The 24,203-nt window shown below is 34.9% G+C and overlaps 2 pseudogenes; both read left to right on the top strand.

The window, feature by feature from the left end:
- Positions 1–269: 269 nt before the first annotated feature.
- On the top strand, positions 270–6,542 carry LOC127799762 (trafficking protein particle complex II-specific subunit 120 homolog; annotated as a pseudogene).
- A 744-nt stretch (positions 6,543–7,286) lies between these two features.
- On the top strand, positions 7,287–16,284 carry LOC127799761 (DNA damage-binding protein 1-like; annotated as a pseudogene).
- The last annotated feature ends 7,919 nt before the right edge of the window (positions 16,285–24,203 follow it).

Here is a 24,203-nt window from a genome sequence, read left to right as displayed (position 1 = left end):
TAATTATTTGAATGGAAGTTTGGTTTGTTTGATGATATCAACATCCTCTAGAATTTTGTAAAGCTCAACTGTGCATGTTGGTATAAATATTTGGGTCAGTAAAGGGCATCCCTAGTGCACAAGACTCCACACTTGAGGGTTGGGGAGGGTTGTCTATATATGTGGCTTTACCCTTGCTTTTGCAAGGGGGCTGTTTGCTCAACTTGGACCTATGACCTTCCAATCATAGAGTAGCGACCTTACAAATTGTATTTAGGCTTGTGACTTAAATGGACTTCCAAATTGCTTTCAGGTTTGTGATTCTAAGACCTTGGTTCCAGTTTTTTCATCATTCTATGAAGTTACTAATTTAATCTTTGGGATTTTAAATCGCTGTCAAATTTTCTGGTATACTTATTTCAAGTTGATTAGCATCTCCAAGACTTGTCTTCACCCTTGGGTCAGGGAAGTAGAGAAAAGATTGAAATGAAAAACATAAGCCAAGGATTCTTCACTTTCTGTCCATTCTTAAATCAGATACTTTGTGTTAATTTTTTGTTTGTTTGTTTGTTTTAATTGATAGGCGAGAACTGGCCAAGGAGGTAGTCGAATTGTTGACAGCCACTGCAGATGGAGCTAAATCTTTGATTGATGCCAGCGACTGACTAATATTATATGTTGAAATAGCCCGTCTTTTTGGAAATTTAGGATATCACCGGAAAGCTGCCTTTTTCTCAAGGCAAGTAGCACAGCTGTACTTCCAACAAGAAAATAGAGAGGCTGCTACCAGGGCCATGCAAGTGTTGGCAATGACGACAGAAGCATATCGTGTTCAAAGCAGAGCATCTATTCCTAAAAGTTCTCTTCCAAATGTGAGTGAGCAAAGAATAGTTTGGCATCTATGATTATGCTCAGGCATTAGTTGATGATAACTACAAAAACACCTATGATTGTGTTGTTATTGTGTATTAGTTGATGAACTAGTAAGTAGTAACTGCTGTATCATGATATCTGTTCACTTGCCATGGTTGCTGCTTGTTGATAGCTAATGTAGATTATTAATTTACCATTACTCTCTCTCTCTCTCTCTCTCTCTCTCTTGTTTCTTTTGTACCTGTAGGGCATTTCAATCTCTGATGGACATCAAAAGTGTTAATTATTTTAGAACTTCATAATTCTAGTGTAGGGTTTTAGTTATTCAGGGATCCTATGTTTCTGTTTCCTTAATTTAGCTTTTGAGTTTAGTAAGGATTAGGAATGTTTGATTTTTTCTTCCCATTTTATCTAGGATTCCTAGTTTGGTAGGGATTTGTGAGTTTATAAGTACCTCATGAGTGTAAGGAGTTTTCAGATTTGGGTTATTGATTACTGAAACAAAATCTGGATTCTTTCCTTTGATATATTCCCTCTTCCTCCCAGATTCTTCTCTTCTGCTTCTCTTTCTTTCTTCTCTTCTCTGTTTTGTCTTTTTCCTCTCCTCTCCTTTCCTTATCATGTCTACTTCTCTTCTCTTCTCTTCCCTGTATTTTCTTCTCCTTCTCCTCTACCTTTCTTCCTCTTTCTCTTATTCCTTGGTTATGTGTGCTTTTTGTTATCTTATCATCAGCAACATGCCAGCACTTGCAAGGTTACTTATACCAGTATGTCTTGGATATGTTTTGGATGAGAGAATTGATAAGACTATGGTTTCCTGATTGAGAACATGTGAACATGCATTTGGATATGGAAAGGATGACAACTCTCACTCCCATTATCAAGTAATCTACGGATTTAATAAACACAGTACTATGGTATCAGCCAAATTAAAGTTCATTTTGACTTCAAATTGATGATTATATCAAATCAAGGAGAAGAAAACCTCTAGTTTTGCACCAAATGAATTAGCAATAACCTTTTCTTTAAGATAAATAACAATGTAGATGAAGAAGAACTACTGAAAAGGGGTTGAAATCATAAAGAATTAAAACACTACAAATTACAACAACTCATCCAGGAAATGAATTTAAGAAAAGGAAAAAAAGAGTGAATATATCGAAAGAAAACATCTAGAGGATTATATGATGGGAGAACTTTGCAAATCTGTTACCAAATAACATCCTTATTTACACATTTGAGCTTATCACAATGTGGTTGATGTGATCTACTAAGACCAGATAATGTGCCCACTAGTATGATTGATAACCCAGTGTTCTGTACCAACTACATTTAATATTGTAGGGACGAGATAAGAGTTATCCATGCAAGTCTAATAGTATCGCATGGTGCAAGCATTGATATTACAATGCTAATCACAAAAATGCTAGCTGTTCTACTATGCACAGTCTTTTGTTTAGTAATTAAGCTGATGAGTTGTGGGGTACTCTTCTTGTAGCTTGACAATAATTAATTTTTAATATTAAGGTTCTCCATTTTTTTATTTTGAATATTCTATGAACTCATCTGTACAGGAAATGAATAATGCAAGTCCAGGAAATATTCTGGCATAGTGCTTATTTTATCTAGTAATTAATCGAAGAATAGTATCTTTACATGGTTGGGGACTAAAAATTAGGGATGGATGGTAGGTTCTGGCTTGGTTCACTTTCATTTATGTTAGGCTTCGTGATTTTTTCAAATTATGTTTCTGGAAAGGAAATTTTAAACTGTGTCGACTGTAATTAAAAAACTCTCATATTTCTAACTTTTCAGTTTTTTTCCTTGTCGTACTCTATATGTACCATTTCATGCCGATGCTGGGAAAGTGCATCATCATTCCATAGTCTCACTATTTGAGTCAGTGGAGCACATTGCAGATGGTTGTGCTAAGAGAGATCCTGCTATCTGCTGTCTGAGCTGGAGATCCTCTTGCTGCATGGAGTGCAGCTGCACGACTTCTTCGATCCTACTATCCTCTAATTACTCCAGCTGGAAAAAATGGTCTTGCAAGTGCACTTGCAAATTCTGCAGAAAGGCTTCCTTCAGGAACTCGCTGTGCTGATCCTTCCTTACCTTTTATCAGGTACTTTGTTGGTGTTGAATATTGTTTTTCTAAATGAGAACCAGGATAGACTGATCTCAAGTTATTTTCTTAATTAACTAAGATGATTCTTTATTTCATCTAGCGGCACAAGGTACTTTCTTAACTTCTTATATTGGTTTTTCTGTGTATAAGCAAAGATTGCATTTGTCCTCCAAAGTGTCCAAAGCGAATCCAATGGAAAAAAGTAATTAAACAATTGACCAACACAAGTACGACATGTTCTCTAAGTTCTTGTGGTTTTATGGCTATTGCTATGTTAAAGGCTACAGTTACAAATGACTCCTATATGAGTTGGATTCCTATGTGCTTAAAAAAAATTATCTACATTCTATAAGAGCATATAAAGAATTTGCTAATACATGATTTGTGTGCGAAAGGCAACTGTGAGGAATAACTTGCATGTTGGTTAGTTCCCAGTGGACTTAAACTTACTAATGTAAAATGGAGGTCTATAATTCATATAGCCAACCCTTTCTAGTGGTATTAAGGCCTGTTATTGTTGTTGTAATTTTGTTGTAACATGAAGGAACACAAGGGAGATTTATGCTTTTGCAGAGACTTCACATGAAATAGCCATTTTGCAAGCCTTGGTAGCAACAATAAGATTGCTCCAATGTAACTAGAAGTTCACAGATTCTGGAAATAGCTTTGTTGAAAAAAAACTAGGGTAAAGCTGCATACAATCTCTCCCTTGACCCTTGCAAAGATGGGAATCTTGTGCACCCAAGCACACTTTAGGCTTGACATGAAATTATATCCTTTATTGTCTGAAATGTTCTACATTTTCCAAAATTTTCAAGCCTCTTCAAGATAAGAGTTAGCTAAGACGTGCTACTAGATATACTGGTGATACTGGTGGGGATGGTCATGGGTCCATTGCAATCATTTCAACCCCATATTTATGGTGGAGGAAGCAAGCCACATGAAACAATAATTTTTGTTGAAGAATTCTCAAATAATCTTGTTCCATCAATGGGTATTACAATATATAGGAATAAAGGTCATTAAGATCCCTTTATTCTAGGAATACACAGATAGGAAACTACTGAACATAGAATAGAAAATACCAAATATAAAACAGAAAGTTGACTTAAATCTAATCCCGTAAAATCAGGAATTATTCTGGGAATTATTCTAGGATCCTAACAAGCTGATACCCCAAGGAACATAGTTGTTAGGGCTAAAACTTCATTAGTGGGGTGACTGCACATTGACAATGGAGTAGTCATGCATATAGTCAGAAGCAGCATTTGTATTGTTAAATCATGGAGATCATGCAATCATGACACAAGTCACATGGTGTAAGTGATAAACTCAGGCCTTCCATATTCTTCATCTTTGAACAATCTCTCTTTAGAACCAATCAAGGTGAGGATCCTTTGTAGTGGAGGATCTGTTCTTGACGAACTCCTAATTCCAGCCTCCATTCCATAAAACCTTGAAGGTCCTGCATGAAGGAGTCCCTAAGCCCTGCCTCAGCGCCATTTGAGTTACTAAAGACATAGGATCCTTTGGAGCGGCTCCTATCATAGTCAGTAGTGGCATATGGGACCCATCAAACATGCATGAGATGGGTGGAGAATTCCTATGACCTAACCAAATGGGGTGGTGAGTATTTTTTTAACATGTGCAATGGTTGGGCAGAGAGATCTTGCTGAACTGAGAGGTGCCTAGACTAGTCCAATCAATAACACACAGCATATTATTATTATTGCAGGTTATGTAAACAAGCTCAAAAATTGGAGACATGGAGATAGGCTCGATGCTTGGGGGGACAACTCATGGAGCCGCTCACTTGCTCAAGCTATGCTGAAGGACTTGATAACTTAGAGTGATACAAGCACTCACAATTGAAAGTAAGAATGTTAATTTTAAAATTCTCTGAGAACAATTAGAGGTTTTAGAAACAGGAGAGCCACATTATATAATTGTTCATGAGCTACGTAGCCCTCTAACTGTTATTTCTTGATGTTTCTTTTCTGATGTGGTCTTCCCATTAGACTATGCTTTTTGTCTCTATGTGTGTGTGTGTGTCTACCTTTCCCTAAAGCTTTTTCTTCTTGCTCCCCATGCCCAATTTTATGTGCAAAATCAGATAAAGATAAATATTCATAGAATTGAAACAAAATGATAGTACTGAAAAGCTCTGCTCCTGAAATAGTCCCATCTCAGAAATTCCTAAATCGTGTTACAAACGACTTTTTCTGAAACCTTGAAACATTTTCTTTTTGTCAAACATCAGAGCATTCAGTTTTTCTCGTACCCCCCAAATATTTAAGAATTAGATGTATGTGCTGGTATTTGTGAGGTGTGTATCTGCTTTAGAATGCTGGGGCTTTACTCAAGATTCTAATCCTACCAAAACATGTTTGGTTAATGCTTTTCCTTTTCTTTTTTTTTTTTCTCAAAAAAATATGCTTCTGAGGATGAAATGCCATGCAGTTTCCTGAGACTAATAAATTTTAATTTCAAGAATGCATGAAAGTCCTTGCCTTTGTCCCAAATATCCAATTCTATTGCCCAGGTTCCTATTTGATCCAATGGTTACTATAAATTCGTAGTTGGAGTATCATTTCACATGCATTTTTCAATGATTTAGTATTATTTTGTCCTCTGTTTTAATCCTTCTAGGTTGCATTCATTTCTTCTCCACTTCTTACAAATGGACATTGTAAAACGCCATCCAGCAAGAGAAGATTGGTGGGCAGGATCAGCTCCCTCTGGACCATTTACTTATACACCATTCAGCAATGGAGGGACAAATCATACTAGTAAGCAGGAACTGATCTGGGTTGTTGGAGAGCCAGTCCAGGTGTTGGTGGAATTGGCCAACCCTTGTGGCTTTGATTTAATGGTGGATAGTATCTATCTGTCGGTGCATTCTGGAAACTTTGATGCTTTTCCTATCAGTGTAAATCTTCCACCTAATTCTTCAAAGGTGATCAGCTTATCAAGCATTCCAACTAAAGTTGGACCAGTGACAATTCATGGATTCATAGTTCATTGTTTTGGCGTTATTACCGAGCACCTTTTCAAGGATGTAGACAACTTGCTACTTGGAGCAGCACAAGGTCTTGTGCTCTCTGACCCTTTCCGCTGCTATGGATCTAAAAAGTTGAAAAATGTCTCAGTTCCAAATATTTCAGTGGTACCCCTATTACCATTGCTAGTGTCACATGTTGTAGGAGGAGACGGAGCTATAATTTTATATGAATGTGAGATTCGTGATTTGTGGATCAGTCTGGCCAATGCTGGGACAATTCTAGTTGAGCAGGCACATGTTTCTTTGTCAGGAAAAAACCAAGACTCTGTTTTATCCATCCCGTATGAAACTTTAAAAGGTGCTCTTCCCCTGAAACCTGGTGCCGAAGTGACAATACCAGTAACCTTCAAAGCCTGGCAGCTTGGTTTGGTGGATAGTGACACTGCAAGCAAAAATTTATCTGGAAGCACAGGGAGGCAAGCTAAGGATGGAAGCAGCCCAATGCTGTTAATTCATTATGCAGGTAATTTTTCAGCCATAAATGTTGGTGAAAATTTTTAGCTTATTACTCTGTTTTGTACTAAATGATGTTGTTTGACTCTTGAAATCTTGTGTTTACTAGTCTATTCATTCCCTATTTGTAAGCCACATACCATTATTCAAGAATCATGACATACGATCTACCAATTAAGTTGTATACATACATATAATTGTGCTTTTAGATTTTAGTGCTTGTGTGTTTGTTTATTCTTATATTATATAATATAATAGATTTGTGCAAGTATTCATTGGATTTTGTTTTCTTAACTACCCAGTTTTATATGTGTTCTCCCACTGAACTCTAGTGTTGTTCCCTCAATTGAGAGAAGGGGGAAAAAAGAATCAGTTTTCTACCTGTTACAAGTTTGGTGTACCCAACCTATTTAGAATTTATAGGAAAAAAAAAAAACCTATTTAGAAACCCAAGCCCAACCCTTAATTTCCTTGCACTTTTTAGCCCTTAAGCCCTACCCATCATGTGTTATTCTATGAGACCCAATAGCCCTTGTAACTTATCCCTTCTGGTCTATTTAAATCTTGCCATTACCAATTCTATAAACACGTAGGTCTTAACTTACAAACAGGTTGCTTCTTTCCTTTCATATGGTTTAAATCTCTGTTTTCTAAATTAGTGTTAATTTATTATGTGCTTTTTGTAGCTTTATTTGCTTTCTTTAGCCATATTTGCCTCACATTAATTTACTTTTGCATGTTGGTTAGTTCCCAGTGGACTTAAACTTACTAATGTACCGGATAGTATTTATTATGTGGTCACTAAGGAGAGCCACCGATGATCTCTATGATGCTTTCTTGGTTGTCAGTTTTATTAGTGAGACACAGATTTTGGAAATGAATGCCAATGAGTTGGAAGAAACTGAGATAGATGGATTTTGTTCTCAAGTCCAGACTTTGTTCTGTCATGATGCTGTGTACAATCAACTTGTGCAGGTTGGTTATTATCTCATCTTCAGTCATATTATTTGCAAAATGCTTTTTTTTTTTAGCTTGACCAAAAGCATTCTTTAACTAAATCTTAGTGTAAATCATTTAGTGTGTCTTACATGATGGCTCTGTCTTAGCTTAATTGAAGTTTACACATGAAACTTGTTTGTTTGTTGATAATGTTGTATTTATGTGTCTTCCTCTTTCTGTGGTTTGCATACCTAAACGTGACCCATTGAATTAGGCTGCTTCCCTTATGGCTTCAATGACTAATTTGTGTAAGATAGTTGATCGTGAGTATTATTACTTGGTCACCTTTTTAAATTTTCATAATTTATCCAGAAAATGAACTTATTAATCCTCCATGCAGTTGTCTCTAAAATTAATTATCTGTAAATATCAGGGGATAAGCAAGAGGGTGGGCTTTTGTAGCATTGATAAATTATGCTGGATAATATGTGGCTAATCAATATTTTGCTTCTAAAATGATCACTATAATCTGTTTATAGTTTCTTATGAATCATTTTGACAGGTTACTTCAAGCTCTGTAAGATTGGTTAGCTCTACCTCTAAAATGCAGCGTGATGAATGGACTGCCCCATCTGGGTATTCAGTTAATGTGGCCACTGCTAATGCCACCCAGGTTTATTTCTGATCTCTTTCTTTTGGAATTGGTTACAAATGTGCTTGTTATTATTGTTTTGGTATTTTGTGCTTCATTGGTAGTTCATCTAGATGGATAAACTTAGAATTTCATGGCTACAGAATGCAGGGTCATTTGCTGTCAAGTTTGCCCTTCCAGCTCTTATCTTATTATGTTGAACCATTTGTGGGCACTGCAAAGCATAAGTAGGAGGGGAGGGGTCTAAAGGGATAGTCAAACCCTTTGTATGCCTGTTTCTTCATCTCCACAATTAGCAGGCCTAGTTTAATGAAAGGGAGTTGGTGATTATTAATTTGGCCACCCACTTATAAGAAGTTAACTAGCCTTAATTCCCTTCTCTCCATATAATATTTTTTCTCCCTCCTGATATTTTTCATAAATAGGAAGAGTAACTTTATCGTTCTCTTTTTTTCCATCCTGCCAACAGACTTATTTTTTGGGGGGTAGGTATGGGCATATAATTTCATTGTTTATATATTTCTAAATGAAACAATTTTAAAGTCATTTCGGACAAATAGCTGGCATTTGTTTCACGACCTTATGTGTAGAAAAATCAGTATGAAAGTGATTGAGATTTGAGACAAATTATGACATGCGTTTGACAACCTTTATGTTTGATAGCTTAAAATCAGGATTGTTACTGGTATGATTGATTGTTGTCATTTGTATTGATTCTCTTCCCTTTTTAGTTTCAGCTGCATATGCATAAAAAGAGGATTGATCAATCAAATAACTCATTTGATGTTCTCTTCTATATTTCATCTTGGTATCAAGGCAGTGCCTTCAAATTTGAAGTGCAGTTTCTCTAAAAAGAAGCTAAAAACGCAAGGAGAAGAATATGTAAAGGTTAAAGAAAAGCAACATCGTTTAACTTATTCATGTAAGTTTGGTGTTGATTGAAAGCAATAGAAGGCTTATTGATAGATGACTGATAATATTGATTGGGGTCTTCATGCGAATGAGAGTATTGTTAGAAAGAGAATATTCTTCAACTGGGTCTCTTCATTGTGTGAAATAAGTTCTATTTGTTGATGGATCTTGTGATGCATGGCTTGAGGAGGGGGCCATTCTTTTTGGGGCAAAGATATGGAGGCTATTGGAGCAATAGCAAGTCAGGCAACCTGCAATATTCTGAGTTTGGTGACCCATTGTTATCAATATCATACCGAATAATGTATCAGAATGGTCATTGAGATGGTATTGGTACCAATAACCTTTGAATACGTCGTTATAGTAAATAAATAATATATTATAAAAATATGTACAATTATAATAAGGTTGTATAGACAAAATGACCTTATGGAAGCATATAAAATCCTAATTATTATTGTGAACATGTTTTAAATAAAACTTAACATATAATAATATTTCTAAAATGATTATGGAAAAATAGGGACAACCACTCCTCTTAAATGATAATTGTTGTTGTCAAATAATTGGTAATAAGGAAAAAATAAATTAAACTATAATAAAAAAGATAAATAAACTATACAATTAAAAACATAATATATCAGTAAAATAGAGAAAATTATATTAAAGAGATGATTAATTAAAATTGAGGAAATAAAGAGCCATATTCCCATGCCTGACCAAATATATTTCTTTTATTGTTGGAACATGAGGCCTAATCCTAGCTCTCAATGTTAATGTAGGAACTCAAGTTCTACATGTAGCCTTCCCACTTCAAAGAGCTAGGCAGGCATCAAGTGCATGTTAAAAACTAAACTAATTTCTTTGGTATTTGGAGAATTATTATTGTTTAGTTCTTTCATCTTTAAGAGAAGATAGAAATTGAAACAAAGAGATCACAGAAGCTACATAGATACTCTCATCATCTTAAAAAAAAACACAAAGAAAAAAGAGAGAAATGCTGTGCAGACAAAAAGGCAATCTCTTTTCATTATCAACTCCAATAGAAGATACATACCTAAAGATACAGATCAAAACAATAAGATAATCATGGATTGAATGTCAAATTTTTGATAAAGGCTTTTTACCTTTTGATAGGATAATTGGCTCGAAGGATATTTCCCTTCTATTCATAGCTTTATATGTACATGCATTTAGATTACTTTCAGGATAGTGGCACATATAAGCTTTATTTTACTTGCTAGATGCTGGCTAGGGGCGTTACACTGTGGGCATTGAACCTGTTAATTGCTTTCATGAGAATGAGTCTGTGTTTCCACTTTGTACAGTAGCTTTTCTTGATATGTTGATATGACATTTCTTTTTATGTTTAGTTCCACTTGGTCTTACATGCTGTTGTATTACAAACATTAATTGATTGGCTCTCTGTTACATATTTTCTGACAGGTTTTGCTGGCTACTGGTGGTGGTCATTTAGTTTACCTAGAAATTGGTGATGGGATATTGGCAGAAGTAAAACATGCCCAATTGGAGTATGATATATCTTGCCTTGATATAAATCCCATTGGTGAAAATCCCAACTTTAGTCAGCTAGCTGCAGTTGGAATGTGGACTGATATAAGTGTGAGAATATTCTCTCTTCCAGATCTGAATCTTATTACAAAAGAAAGCTTGGGAGGAGAGATAATTCCTCACTCTGTCCTATTATGTTCATTTGAAGGGGTATGTTATCTTCTTAACCTATTCTGGCATATCTTCTTATTCTTTTCTTAATTTTTTCAAGCTCTACATGCAATATTCTGTATTAGGGCATGTAAAGTTTTATGGTAAAACCTTGAATACCCTACCAACTGCATGTATGAAAAGGGCATTCATACTAGATTGGTTCTTCACTATGCACCACTTAAATTATGGTTCGTTACCACATTGCTATAACATTGCGGAACCATAATAATGGGGGACCAATCTGGCATTTAGCTTGGAAATTTTCAAGCAGAGATGGGTTTGGAACTGTATGTGCCAATTTCATCTATATATGGCTGGTAATGTGTATCTGTTGTTAGTCTCTTTTGATCCAAATTTCTGCTGTGTTTTTTTTTTCCAGATATCTTATTTGCCATGCGTCGTTGGAGATGGCCATCTCTTAAACTTTTTACTGAACATGAGCACTGGGGAGTTAACAGATAGGAAAAAGATATCCCTGGGAACCCAGCCCATAACTCTCCGTACTTTCTCAGCAAAGAATACCACCCATGTTTTTGCTGCATCAGACAAACCAACTGTCATATACAGCAGCAACAAGAAATTACTTTACAGCAACGTGAATTTGAAGGAAGTCAGTCATATGTGCCCTTTCAACTCTTCTGCTTTCCCAGATAGGTAACTCTTAAATTTGCTCTTTATTTGTTGTTTATTCCCTAACAATGTTAATTGATATGTCAGAAGTTTGATTATACAGAAATTTCTGCTGTTTCCAGAATATGGGTCATGTGATTCTAGGGCATCTTTCTTGCGGGGGTATTTCTAGGCCACCTGGTAATGTTATCACAAGCTTTGTTTTTGGCCAAGTTCCTATATTTTTACCCATGTGACTAGAGGGTACTTGAACATAGAATGGGAGCAAATGTAGGATTGCAGTATGCCACATGGTCCAAGTGTGGTACACAGCTAAACTTGAAGAGGCCATGGTTGGAAATAATGATATTTTTAGGGAGTATTTTAGTCAATTTGAGATCTCATAAAACTAAAGAAATAATCATTTTTTGCTTCCAATCTTGTAAAAACACTTTCTAGTCGTGAATATTTTTTTGCTCTACAGCAGCACCAAGCTGTAATCCTACTTGTATCTTTTGCAAGGCTAATATTCCATGTCATGCTTATGAGTTTTTTGCATTTCTTTTTGTTTGTAAATCTTCCTTTATATCGTTTGTTACGAACTTATTTTGATTACCCACTCCTCTTGAATGTATTTATTGATCACATGTTTAAGCCATCTTAAATGCATCTCTCACCTTTTCTTTTTTTCAGTAGGCAACACTACAACTTTAGTACAAATAATCTCATTCTTAATTTGTCATTTTTTACTTTTTTTTGTGGCCGGATATTCAATTAACATCCCCAACTCAATTACGCTCATATTGGTACTTAATTGCCCAACATTCCATGCCATAAAGGAAAGTCAGTTGCCATCCAATAGAACTTTATAACTTCAAAGCAATTTTACAATCATATAAAATCTTGAAGCACTTTCTTATTTTAACCATCACCTTGTCTTGATTATGTAATTTTCTCAATTATTGATTTTTTTGGTCTTGTTATTTTAGATATTTTAACTGATCTTTTCTTGAAATAATTTGGTCTTCAAGTCTGACCACAACATCATTCACATTTATTTCTTTCTAATTTGCATATTAGGTATTCTATTTGTGACCTATTTAACTTGAAACCTTAAAATTGTATGGCGTCCTTCCATAACTCAAGTTCACTATACATGCCATTTTGTTTCATTTGTCAGGACTGTCATTTACAAATAACATACACCAAAACATTTCTTCTAGAATGTATTTTTAGTGAGTTTATACATCATTAAAACAAAGAGTTAAGGATCGAACACAGATTTTTTATGTAATATAATTGTAATTGAGAAAGTATAAAGATTTTCTCCAGAAGTCCCAACATGTTCCTATTTTTTGAATAATCTGTATGTAAACAACCTGGATTCCTTTCTAACCTTTCCTAAAATATTGTTGGTGATTCTATATAGGTTGCTTCTAAATCTATAAGCACTATGTGTAAATGTCTGTTTATTGTAGACTTTTATCAAACTCTTCAACAAGTGGACTACTTCTATTGATGATATATGAACATAGACTCAAATTAAATGGCTTTGGTTTTTCTTTTTAACCTTTGCTCGGTCACCCTTCTCAAAGTTTCATAGGATGATTTATTAGCTTGATTCTTTTGTAATTTTCGTATATCCTTTATTTTTGTAAATGAGTACCACAATGCTATTTTTTTCTACTTGCCAGGCATCCTATTGGATCTAAGAATCACATTAAATAGTTTCCTTAACCATAAAATTTTATCTGCTTTTATCTAGATGTTATTTAGTCCATTTGTTTTATTTTTTATTTTTTCATCTTTTTCATGGCTTGACATTTTTTCAGACAACATGCAATTCTTATGTACTTCTAAATCATCAAAATTTTCAAATGTAACATTTTCTTTTTCCACATTCTTTGAATAAGTTGGAGAATAACTCGCATTTTTTCAGGCCTCATTAGCACCTTCTGTTTTTCAAGATGGTTAATCAACCTTCCTTTTTCGTTTTGCTCTGATCCATTTGTTTTGTGGGTTTTATGGCCACTGCATTAGTAACCAAAGATCATGAACAATTAATCATATGGTGGGGGTTGTACAAGGAACTGTGGATGGTAGAATCACATTTTATTTGTTGGGAACAGTTCTTCACCAATGATTGAAAATCTGTCAAGAAGATAAGCAGGTTGGTCAAAGGGGCAAAAACTAGGACTTTTTGGCTTTTTTAAGTTTGACATATATGGAGGAGAGCTGGTATATCTCTCAAATTGCTGCAGTGTCTCACATGCACTATATTCATGTAGAAGTCTTTAAAAGTAATGTGTATTGATGATTTGCAATGTCACATATGAATTGTCATATGAAAACATATGCTTTGACTGGCCAGTCATAATACAAACTGAAGCAAGCTCTCTTTTATTTCAAATACTGTTTTGTTTGCTACCTACCACTAATAACTTAAGCTTAATTGCAAAATTTTCCATAGCTGTTGCACATTGTGTCTCTTCTGCATTATTTGGTTCCATGACATTGAAATATTTCTATCCTTTTATGGCTGACATTTCTAATGGTTGGCTTATTACTTGTCCAGTCTTGCAATTGCCAAAGAAGGGAGCTTACAATTGGCACAATTGATGACATACAAAAGCTTCACATTCGCTCCATCCCTCTTGGGGAGCAAGCACGTCGTATATGCCATCAAGAGCAGACTAGAACCTTTGGCATAATTAGTTTGAAGTACAACCAATCAAGCACAGATGAGTCTGAAATGCACTTTGTCCCCTTGCTAGATGATCAAACCTTTGAATTCATATCAACATACCCACTTGACCAGTATGAGCATGGTTGCTCCATTCGGAGCTGCTCATTTTCTGATGACAACAATATGTATTATTGTGTTGGGACAGCTTATGTCATGCCTGAGGAGAATGAGCCCAGCAAGGTAGGATTCCATGTCCATATTGATAATTTTCTAATATAAATTGCTTTCTGATGTGATCAAAGTTTAGCACATGTAATTAATTGCTAAGCTTTAGTATTATTTAGTTCTTGTTGAAGATAAATTTTTTACCTTCTTATGTAGAATTGCAAGTTAAATTTTTTATCGTCTTATGTAGAATTTGCAAGTTTGTATATGTTGTCAGTGTCTCCGGATCTGTTTTCTCAGTGGAACTGTTTCTGTAGTTACCAAAAAGGAAATGAATGGTTAAATGTATGTCAGAATAGGTTCCTTTACTTTTTCACCCTCTAAACAAGAACTTTCACTAGGTTCTTTTATAAGATATATAGTAATAGTTGGAGATGCATTCTTTACGTTTTTCTTTTCTTTTCTTTATATTGTTAAATGGTTTATTGATAGGAAAACATTTTTGTAGACTATTTCTGAGGCAGCCTTTTCCTTTGACCAATCTGCAAAATGGAAAACAAGTAAATGCATGCTTCTACTGATGTAAAACAGAGTTTTAACTGAAGAATTCTTGAGTAAAAGATGCTTGCATGACCTGGTTGGGAGCACAGTTATTATGCATACTAACACAGAACTGACAAGCATGATCATGCCCCTATCTTTCTTGGCAACTTGAACAGTATATTCTGATTGTTAAGGTTGGGTATTTTGTAAAACTGAATTGAGCTTGACAGGATCTGAATATCACAGTACCAGTATAATTGTGCTGTATTGGGTATCTCGTAATTGAATATGTTTTGTGTGGTTTTAGATTGCCTTTGACCCAATTTTGATATGCAGTGAGCTTAAGGAATTCAAGAATAATCTTTTAATATTGTTAATATTTACCCATCCAGTGTTTGGTTTACTGTTCTTTGGGTGGAGGATTAGGTGGAAGCTACAGGTGCACTAGGTAATACTGTAACCAGGAATACAGTGTCCAATCCTGCATAATATGTAATCATCTGCCTATTTTGTCAAGTTGAAACTCAACTGGCATGGAGGTTGACTATCCTACATGTACTAGCACAGAACTGGCCATGCACATCTTCTGCGTTAGTTCTTCTTCTTGACAAGTTTTCAATCTCCTACAGGGCCGTATACTGGTCTTCATAGTTGAAGATCAAAAGTTACAGCTAATTTCTGAGAAGGAAACCAAGGGGGCTGTTTACTCCCTGAATGCCTTCAATGGAAAGCTGCTCGCTGCTACTAATCAAAAGATTCAGTTGTACAAGTGAATGTTGCGGGATGATGGTAGCCGTGAGTTGCAGTCTGAATGTGGGCATCATGGGCACATACTTGCCCTTTATGTTCAAACTCGTTTGGATTTTATTGTTGTCGGTGACCTGATGAAATCAATCTCCCTATTAATCTATAAGGTTAAGGACCTTTTCCATCATATTTCATATACAAGGATACTTTTTTAGAGTTTTATTTTTAGCATGGCTTGAATTTCAAGGACAAATTGTGTGTGCAGTAACTGGTTTTTCTTGCTTACATTTTGACTCGGTGTTGTCTTCAGGATGAGGAAGGTGCTATTGAAGAACGAGCCCGTGATTACAATGCAAATTGGATGTCAGCTGTTGAGATTCTTGACGATGACATCTACCTTGGTGCAGAGAACAATTACAACCTTTTCAAGGATGTAGACAACTTACTACTTGGAGCAACACAAGGTCTTGTGCTCTCTGACCCTTTCCGCTGTTGTGGATCTGAAAAGTTGAAAAATGTCTCAGTTCCAAATATTTCAGTGGTACCTCCATTACCATTGCTAGTGTCACATGTTGTAGGAGGAGACGGAGCCATAATTTTTATGAAGGTGAGATTCGTGATTTGTGGATCAGTCTGGCCAATGCTGGGACAGTTCCAGTTGAGCAGGCACATGTTTTTTTGTCAGGAAAAAATGAAGACTCTATTTTATCCACCCCGTATAAAACTTTAAAAGGTGCTCTTCCCCTGAAATCTGGTGCAGAAGTGACAATACCAGTAACCTTAAAAGCCTGGCAGCTTGGTTTGGTGGATAGTGACACTACTAGCAAAAATTTATCTAGAAGCACAGGAAGGCAAGCTAAGGATGGAAGCAGCCCAATGCTGTTAATTCATTATGCAGGTAATTTTTCAGCCATAAATGTTGGTGAAAATTTTCAGCTCATTACTCTGTTTTGTACTAAATGATATTGTTCGACTCTTGTAATCTTGTGTTTACTAGTCCATTCATTCCCTATTTGTAAGCCACATACCATTATTCAAGAATCATGACATACGATCTACCAATTAAGTTGTATACATACATATAATTGTACTTTTAGATTTTAGTGCTTGTGTGTTTGTTTATTCTTATATTATATAATATAATATAAGAACAAAATTATTTCTATTGCCCCCTTATGATTGTCAAATAGTATTAAGTGCTTATATCTTTTGAAAAATAAAATCTTATTTCACTCTTTCATAAAAAATGAAGAATCTTTTTAAGAAGATTGATATTTTCAGTGGGAGCCTTTCTAGTAGCCTTGCCTAGTTAAAGAGGCAAGAATTAGGTAAAGTCTTCCATTTAGATGAGGTAAATATATAAGCTTTCATTTGGCCTAATTTACTTGGTGTTAGGGAATAAATCAAATGCACTTTATAAATAATTATAATTTCCAATTGTGAAAATAATTTTCACTTCATAAATAAAGATAAGGCTTTACGGAAAAAACAACTCATTCTTGGCCCACTTGATTTGAAAACTATGCTTTGGGAGCAACTACTCGCAAGGCCCAACCCATGAAGAACAAACATACAAAGGAAGTGTGATTTATTTTTTCTCATATGTACCATGTAGTAGTAGTAGTAGTATGCTTAATCATTTGTATACTTGCCCCATCATATAAATTACACGTGAAATTTTTGTTTTTCAATTTTAATTTTTTTATTGAATTATTGAATCTTTTATTAAAGAATGAAAAACATTTAATTTTCTAGTTATATATTATGAGCTGAAAAATATCATTTTTTTACGTCCTTTAAATAAATTTTTGAAACATAAAATGCTAAGACATGTTAAATTACAAAATAATAAAAAAAAACTTTTTTCTAAATTTAATGGCCCTCAATCTCCAAGTTAATATTTATAAATACGCTAAAGATACAAATGGATGCATTAGCAGTCAACAATTATTTGATAGTATTCCTTTTTTTTTTTGGGTATTTCGTTTTATTTTTCAGTTAAAAAATAAAAATGTAACATGTTATTTGATAACTTTGAGTAGTTTTCAGTTTTGCTTTTATTTTTTTTCTTCTTCTATCTTCTTTTCCCCCATCTCTCCACTGCTAGTGAGATCACCCAACTCCTGCAACTCTCTGGAAGTTGCCTGGTGACACCTAGATGTGGCTGCCAAAGTGTAGCAACAACGAAGGTCATCAGCAATGAGAAGGAGAGGGAAAGAAAATGAAAGTGAAATAAAAACTATAAAACACCACTATGGTTTTCCATAGTTTCCAAGAACTTTTCAAAATAATAAAAATGAAAGTCCAACAAGAACAGGCCCTAAATAGCTGACATGAAGATAGGTAGTGAAAAGAGCATTACCAACATTAAACTCCTATTCATGCATGGAAGTTTTTATAATTTCTTTAATTCTTCTACTTTTTTTTTTCTTTTTCTTTTTTTTGTTGTTGTTGTTTGGGGGGGGGGGGGGGGGGGGTGTTCCTTAGTTTGGCAATTGTCTTGTGATCCATTTGTGAACAAGATTGAAAATTAAAGAAAAATGGTACTTCTTATCTTACTGAAGGGGTGGGGAAGGGAAGCCTGCTTATGAAATGAAATAAATAGTCAATCTAGGAAAGGAGATCTGGCTAGTTTTCTTTTTTTTGAACTACAAATGAGCATATTACTATTTTTTATCAGTGATGCTAAACAAAATTTAGAATACTTGAAGATCATCAACAAATAAAGCTCACTAGATTGTCCAAGAGGTCTGTTTTTATTTTGTTATAGAACCCAATTATTTCACAAATAAAAGTAAGAACCAAGATCTTCGAAACCTAAGAAATTAATGGACATTCAGTAATGAGATGAGATAGTAATGTTCTTGGTCAAGGAAGAAAGTCTTTAGGTTCCAAACAAAAGAAGGCTTTTGCCATACAAAGCAAAATTGATATTTGTACTAACATAAGAAAAAGAATTAGTAACAAAAAAGTGTAGGTTAAGCAACTTAGATAAAAGGTAAAGGGTAAAACCTTGGAAGGATGCCAGCTTTTGTAGCTTCTTTCAAATTCTTCAATCGATTCTTCTCCTGCTTTGCAAGTTACTGCTTCTTATCTGCTCGTCTCTTAGCAAAAGGATCTTCACCTAGCTCTGAGAGAAGTTACAATGATAGCTTTTAGACCAAGGTACGAAATGACAACTTAAGGATCATTTCACCAAAAAGACAGGAGAGCCAGTTGCAAAAGGAGAAAGAGGAGGGTTGTAATGAAATTATGATGCTTATTTGCACCATGTTAAACATTTTTCTCTTTTCCAATCAACAAAACAGGATCAAGAGGCATTAATGGCCTCATATAAATAAATGATGGAAAATTCTGTTTATTTTTTTGCTAGGTAGAGCATTCAAATATTTACCCTCAGTTTCCTTTGCCTCAATGATGGCAACATCTCTTTCATCATTAACACGATCATAACCATGGCGGCTCTTCCAAGTACCAGTTTGTTCTTCATATACAAGCTTGTCTTTTTTGCACTTTACTATACTTGGAAAATCCCAAAACAAGATTAAAAACTGTAGAAATCACAGAAGTATATCAGTTCACATAATGACTATGTGACAGTGCATTTTAAATTTTTACTATGTCTATAGGAAGTCTTATTGACTAACCTTTCCTTTGAGCAAACAATTCCCATCTCGTAGGAGGTTTTTTCTTTGGCAGCTGATATAAAAAAGTTCCAATAAGAAGTCAAATCATTTTGCTAAAAAAGAAAAGTACAAAACATAAACAGCATCACATGTGCTGTTCCAGGGAAAGAGGAGTCAATACTAATGATGAGCCAGTGACTTTGAAGATCCAATCATGCAATAGCAGTTAAATGCAAAGCATTTGTTTCTCAAAACCCCTAGTTTGAAAAGGAAATTATAATGTATAAGCAGATGATGGTGCCAGGTATACTCTTGTCGCCCATAACTAATAATATTTTGTTGTGGCTTATTTTGGAACTGATATAGCGGTTTTTCAAACTCTTGACTGTTGGTCACAATTTTATTGCATTTGGATCTAGATATCACTCCCTAATAAAGTGATACTGTGTTACCTTTTTCTATCAATTACTTAACAATTTGTCTCATGGACTAGTCTTTGGAGTGCATCTTAGAACCTCTAAACATGCTAATTCTACAATGGTGACAATATAAGATGGTTCTAAATTGAGAGAATAACAAGCAACATCTATGAATGTAATATACTTGCAATCATTCACCATCGTTTCTTTTGTCTAGGTTTGTGCTACTTTCTTTATTTTTCTTCTACATAACTTGTCTCATAGGGCCTTTCATTTGACATTACCTTTGTTTTTCAAAAGAAAATTTTGTTTGCAAATAACCAATACACTGCATCCACTTTGAAGTTCCAAGAAAGCAGCTCCCAATATGTCAAATAACTGCATGGATGGACCTTATAAGATATGTAGAAAAACATACAGCAAACATCTTTACTACTTGACATCAGAGGACCAACCAGAATTTCAGGAACCTCCCATATGAATAAATAAATTGTTTCCTTATCAAAATAATCATTGAACTGGAGTGTCCCCAGTACATTTAACTCATCATTGAACTAGAGTATCCTTGAGAAGATGAGATATTTTCTTGGAATGGAAGTAGCAAGGAGCAAGGAGGGAATCTTTATATCCCAAAGAAAATACACTCTAGACCTATTAAAAGAAGCAGGCAAGTTGGGTGTAAAGCAGCCAATACATCGCTGGAATCCAACTAGAAATATAATGAAGACGGGGCTGAGAAAGCAGTTGACAAAGAAAGGTATCAAAGATTAGTAGGAAGGTTGATATACTTGTCTCTTACACGACCAGACATCTCATATGCAGTGAGTAAAGTAAGTCAATACATGCATTCACCAACTAGCAAACATCTTGATGCAGCTTATCATATTCTAAGATACCTAAAAGGGACTCCTGGCAAAGGTATTTTGTTTAGAAAGACCGAAGACCGAGCAATTCAAGGGTTCGTGGATGCTGATTGGGTTGGTTCCTCAAAAGATAGCAAATCAACTTCTGGTTGTTGCACAAAACTATGGGGAAATCTTGTTACGCGGAGAAGCAAAAATAGAGTGTGGTAGCTAGGAGTAGTGTTGAAGCAGAATACCGAGCTATAGCTCAAGGCATTTGTGAAGTAATATGGCTAGGAAAGATCATGGATGACTTAAAGATGCCTAATACTGATCCTACAAGACTATACTGTGACAGTAAATCTGCCATTAGTATAGTAAATAACCCAGTCCAACATGATCGGATGAAGCATGTAAGAATTGATAGGTATTTCATCAGACAAGAGATTGAAGGAGGAATAAACCTAGTATATATCCCTACCGGTTTACAAAAAGCTGATATTCTTACCAAGGCAATGAACAAACAAGGATATTCTTACCAAGGCAATGAACAAACAAGGATTTGAAGTGATAAGAGGCGAGCTGGGAATGAAGGATATCTATTCTCCAGCTTGAGGGGGAGTGTTGGAGATAATCCTAGAATTAAATAGATAAAGCCGGATAAAGGGAAAGGAATTCAAAGATGCAACGAAGATAAGAAGATAGGGCAGAAGATATATCCGAAAATATAGGGGTTTGATTTACTCCAAATCTGTTATTGTATTTTAATTTTAAGTACCCTAATCTTTAGCTAAGAGATAAGAAGTATAGCTGTATTTAAAGTAGCCTTGTATCCTAGAAGAGATAGAATAGTTTCTGTGCATTCAAGTGTTTTTTCAATCAAAAATCCAAGTCTGAAATTGTTTAATTCTAACCTCAAACTATTCAAGATAACAATTAGTTCCCAGAAAGGATTGACATAAGTGTAGATAGAAATTCCTAAGGTGAATTTGTATTGCCAAGTACATAATTTATGATAATCACCAAGTGTGACCAGACTACAATACGCTAGAATTTGATTAGGGAACATAAGGAAAAGAAAACCACAAGCATATCAACACACTTTTTAATTAGCAAGCAGACATGAAAAAAAAATAAAAAATGTAATCCCATAGATTAATTTACCTCTGCTTCAATCGCTTCAATATCTATGCTATAGTTATGCCCTTTATTCATGATACTGTATCGGTTATGATTTTGGAGGATAATGATTGGTATAAGCAACCTTGAAGTTGTATCAACAATTTCAAACCTGTGTCCAAAAACATCCTATTGAACATTAAAATAGGCACACAAAAAAAAAAAAAGTTGTTACAAGCACCTGTGCACGTGCGTATAGAGAAGGGGAAGGAGGGATTCCTTAAACCCAAGAAAAATCTAGATGCAGACAAAACTGTTTGAAATAATAAAATGACAGAAAAACCAAGCAAAATCTTTCTCATGCCACATGAAGTACTAACATAAATATCAAGTGCGACATTTCTTAGTAAACAAAAGATAATGTGACTTTTGATTGATAAAGATTGAATTATGGAATATTGAATCTCCTCATTGTAACTATATACTTTTAACCTTTAAAAAAGATCTAACAGAAAGTACAACATGGTTAGATTTGACTTTGCTTCACAAAACAAGTTTGCACATCAAACAAGGGAAAATAATAAGAGGAAACTTCTGATGCCTCCTGACTCATTCCCATATTTTTTAAGGATAATCAAGAAACAAGAAGATGGAAAAGTAGATTTTTGAACAATATGAAAGGACATGTGATACATTAGCGATATAAAATATGAATCCATAACAGTGATGCTAATGAGAGAATGCACATTCTGTAAAGCTGGGATAATTATATGTTTTAAGTTCTTGGCAGTTTATATCCCTTTAGGAGGCATCCTAGTGGGTTGGGCTGCATCCTTTCATAAAGATACTCAACTATAAGTCTCACTAAATGACCTGCCAAGAAACAGGTTTTTAGTTACTAATGACAAGTGAAAACTAAACTTCTTTTCAATATATCAAAGCATAATAGGTTGTTTATCAAGGTCTATGTCCATGGTTTTCTTTTTCTGGTCCCTATTTTTGGAGTATTGGGGTGGGGTCATGGAGCTGCTTCCAGAATGACTAGCACCAGTCAGAATTAAAAATAATTGTACGCTAGGCAAAGAATCTGCCTGAATAGTTAGACATCTAGTGATAATTAGAGGTTCTATTTTGGAAGCAACTCCTCTGCAAAACAACCCTAACACCTTGTTAAAATTCCCACTCAAGAGTAAATTATTTTACAGATTCTTAGGTTGCTTGTTTTCATTTCATAGGGAAGTTATTACTTCTTTTAAGTAGTGCGAGAGTGCCTGGAAAGCTGTACTACAAATGATTGGAAGAATTGAAATTATTTTAAAGGCTCTTAGGTTGATCGTCTTCATTTCGTTGGGGAGTTAATACGTTTTAGGTAGGTGCTCAAGTGTATATAGTCTTTTGCCTGCTGGCTAGCTCCTCCTTTATCTACAAGATTCTATAGATCTTCTAGAATCATGTGTGCATTGATAGTACCTCCTTTTATATCTTCTACTGCATTGTTTCGTTAGTGCTCCAAAACAAAATTTTAAAAATATAAAATTAAGATAACAACAGAACCAACACACTTGCAATTGGGAGAATATTTTGAGAGGGTAAAGGAAAAGCTTTATTGGAAGTACATAGAGAAAACCTTTGTAGAATATGAGCTTGTGTGTAGCTAGGTCTCCCAAGAATGACGCAGTTGCATGACAATTTCTTAGCCTAAATTAGCTGCTAGCCCAGTAATTGATAAGTACTGGAATCAGCTAGAAATATAGTTGAATTAATAAAAAGATATTGGAAATTTTAATTTCACCTTAAATTATGCCACAGAAAAGGAGAAACAGAGCAAGAGATCATTCAGCTGAGTTGAGAAAAGCTTAACCAGACACACAAATATCGATGATTGAATACATTCAAGCCAAGGACTGGAACTTAAAATAGGAGGCCCAAGATCTAAATAGCAACAGGATGATCAATATTTAAGACATTTGTTTCTTTGAACACATACAGGCAGCTAGACTAAAGGATTTAATATAATAACTACTAACAATTGGAACTGAGATCCTAAAGACTTCATTCGATTGAAATAACCAAAATACCTCGGAAAATAATAATACCACTATTGAGATATGCTTGAAGAGAAGTGCATTAAGATGAATGATGTACTGTATAGCTCATGAAGATCTAGATAATTTCATAACCAAAGATTTGCAAGATACGTAGGTGCCGTCACCACACAATTTAATCCAAACATAGCCCAGCATTAATGCATGAAACACCAGGTATGGTACAAAATAAAGAATTCATAGAAGAGTAACAAGATGTACACTAAACCACTTGGACAAAGCGTACTGTAAAATACCTAACATCAGGAGCTATGACATGGTCAACCGTAGTTGCAACCAGAGCAGCCACTTGGCCAAAAAAAATATCCTCAATGGAATGATCATTAGATACAGCAGAACCTCTTGGAAAAATAACTTTCCATAACATGGGAAGTGTTTTGGAACTAACGCTGCCTTCTTCAATTTCAATCTTTCCATATGTGCAAGGACCTGCTGAGAGGTCAATTACAGCAAATCTGAACCACAGAAGAAGACATGAGGAGGGTAAACCAACTGATTTAATACGACAGTTAGATGAAGTCATGGTTTCAGAACTTGAGAAAACATGCTCATCAGAACAAGTTTTCAGATACTAACTAAAGCAAATGGCCTACCAAGTCAACAACAAGACATATAACCTT

The sequence above is a fragment of the Diospyros lotus genome, chromosome 4 (assembly GCF_014633365.1).
Source record: "Diospyros lotus cultivar Yz01 chromosome 4, ASM1463336v1, whole genome shotgun sequence".
In the NCBI taxonomy this organism is placed as follows: domain Eukaryota; kingdom Viridiplantae; phylum Streptophyta; class Magnoliopsida; order Ericales; family Ebenaceae; genus Diospyros; species Diospyros lotus.
Note: the sequence above shows the minus strand (reverse complement) of the source record. Positions and strands in the feature narration are given on the sequence as shown.